General features: G+C 32.4%; 1 long non-coding RNA gene across 1 annotated transcript; it reads left to right on the top strand.

Moving 5' to 3' along the window:
* Positions 1 to 1306: 1306 nt before the first annotated feature.
* On the top strand, positions 1307 to 1796 carry LOC120212355. The gene is made up of 3 exons (XR_005524694.1): positions 1307 to 1400; positions 1488 to 1540; positions 1684 to 1796. It is a non-coding gene; the product is annotated as an uncharacterized LOC120212355 (long non-coding RNA).
* The last annotated feature ends 1081 nt before the right edge of the window (positions 1797 to 2877 follow it).

Genomic DNA, 2877 nt, shown 5'->3' with positions numbered 1-2877 from the left:
TGATAACAATGAGACAATTAATCCGTAAAAGTCTAACGACGTAATGATAATTGACGGTGATGATTCAAATGTGGTATATAAGATTTGGAGATTTGAAATTTAGGAAGTATTTTAAGGTTTAAGAATTAATGATTTTATTATTAAAAAGTAAAAGATACTAAATGTCGAGTACTAATTGGATATCAACAATGGTTAAACACCTTAAATAATAACAAAATAAATAATAAACACCTATTTCCATTTAAATTAAACAAGAAATGTATATTTATTTTTTTAATTAAGCTCCTTAAGAATTGAAAACTAAATGCATACATTAACCTTTGAATCGAAAGTTCAAATAGATATCTTTTCTGGTGCATTACAACGATTATACTATAAAAGCCATCATGAAATTATAAACAAACTTAGACGATCTCATATAAATTAATCAAAGATCATATCATATCGCTATTTTTTTCTTTAAAAAAACTACAACGAGGACGATCTCTAAAACGGACAATATCGCAGCACCATAACTAACGTCGGCCGGCAACCCTTTCGTCGGAATCGGCATAATTAAGGTCTGGAAATCGGAACAAATCTAGGTACATTCCAGCCAGTTGCTTGCACCACGCCTCTACCTTTCAACTGCAGACATCCGCTTCTGCAAGCAATCCTGCAAGAAGAAATCTTGACGTTATTGATGCTCATGCACATCGGCATGCAATCGATCTGGCATTTGATAAACGACCACCTCGGCTTAACGGCATCGCCGTTCACCGTCGACGCCGTGCATGTCAACAGAATCAGCACCGATAATAACTTCAATATCAAACTCTTAACGTTGTTTTCCATCGCAAGAAACATCGTCTCTGGCAGGTCAGATTGTTGGAAAACTTATATCAATTTGAGCAATGTTGAGAGGAAGGTGGAGATGGCTTTAAAATGGTAGGACGGTCTTGAATTCAGAGATGTGTAATGTTTATACGCTGTATCCAATTTTATCCTCTAATTTAATAAGAAAATAAAGGAAATGAAAAATAAGATAAGAAAATAAAATAAAATAAAAAGTGTGAAATGTTTGTATGTTGAAATTCATTTTTTAGGGTAAACTACAGGTTTAGTACCTTAATTGTCCTTTTTATTCCGTTCTGATCATCCAACTTTTTTTTATTTCAAAATAATACTTGATATTAGGTTTTGGTTTCATTTTGCACACTTCTCTTGCTGCTTCTGAACATTAGGATAGCTAATGGATCGGTAAGTTTTTAATCCTTGATTAGGATGATGAGTTCTAAGGAGAACGAAATTTGAATTTTCGATTTTTGTTTTCAGGAACCTTCCAAAGATTATAGAGGCTTTGAGCTTTGATGGTTCGAGTGTGCAGCAGATAGAATCTTCAAAGCATGAGCAGCTGTCAGGTGCTGTAGAGTTGCATTAGACATCCTACCTGCTCTGCTTTCTGTCCTATCCTGTTGATGATTTAATGTTCTTCGTTGTATCGGCAGGTAAATCCTGGGTTTCTCCGACGGAGCGATATGCAATAGTTCCCCATGAAAGTGTAAGTTCTGATGAAATACAACAGAATCTGGAAACGTTTTAAACACACGTTTGGAGCTGTATAAGCATATAGTTGATAGTTTAGGCAATACTTTCAACAATTATTTGCAAGGTCATTGAACACATACCCTAATGTGCATGCAGGGATAAACGGTTCATTCGGAAAGGGGTAATGGCGGTGATGTGAGCGTCCCCGAGACCGCCGTAACGCGAATACGAATGTGATTCCTCGCCTCCAGTCTGAAAATGAAAGTGAATTTAACATATCATGGAAGAATAAAGTGGCAAAGCCTTGTAAATTGAGAGGGTGAGTGTGATTGTTATTGTTATGAGCTTTTTGATAGTATCTATTTGCTTGGTTTTATGTAGATTTGCTAAGGCCTAATCTTTTTCTATTAATTTGTTGAATTAACCAAATCAACAATTTCATGAAGTTAATATTGCTACTACTAATAATCATAATAACAAATGATAAACTACATTTTAGGTAATTTAATTATGGATTTAGTTGAGCCTATTGAGCGATTTTAGTGATAAAAGTAAATGTTCTCCCTAAAAGTCCTAAGCTCGGGTAATTTTATTTGCAAGGTTAGGTTTTTTAAATATGAAAAGTTTTTTTTGGAATTCTTTTATATTAGTATTAAATTAATAAATTACATAAGTTTGAAGAACTAAAATTATTATTATACTAGACTATATTACTATCACGTCTAATATTTAACGATAAAATGATATGTTAGTGATCACTGATTATACCGGGCATTTTAGGATGCATATTAGACATTTTGAAAGTAAAATACCACATTAGAAGATTTATTAAAGTACAGGGCCAACAGTACCATTATCCCTTTATAAAAGTTAGTAAAAGAAATAAAAATAAAGGAAACAAAGATAGAGATAAACGTTGAGTGGAAGGGGTGAACGGAGCGTAATGAAGACGAAATAAGGGCTGATCTTATCAGTCATCGAGGGTGGAGTCAAAGGATTTTTTTATTTCCTTTATAAGCATTTTGGTAAGTAAAAATAAAGGAAAGTGGATCTACATTATGTAAAAGGAACTCACGAAACCCAAGTAAATAACATCTCTTTTCAATCCTTCACTAACTACGAAAATTTTTAAATATTATATTTTTTATTATATTTTCATTATTTAACATATAGACAAATTATTAAAATGTTTATCGACAAATAAAATAAAGTTACGAATAAATAAAGTTATCATCACAAATTTTAATTTTAATTTTCAAAATTCATTCTAAAAAAGTCTACCCGACAAACTGTAAGGGTCCGTTTGGTTCACGGAATGTAAGATTATCAGTGAGAATAAAAGATTATTAG

Source organism: Hibiscus syriacus, unplaced genomic scaffold (genome assembly GCF_006381635.1).
Source record: "Hibiscus syriacus cultivar Baekdansim isolate YM2019G1 unplaced genomic scaffold, ASM638163v2 tig00110013_pilon, whole genome shotgun sequence".
NCBI lineage: Eukaryota > Viridiplantae > Streptophyta > Magnoliopsida > Malvales > Malvaceae > Hibiscus > Hibiscus syriacus.
The sequence above is the reverse complement of the archived record's forward strand: the minus strand, read 5'-3'. Positions and strand labels throughout refer to the sequence as shown.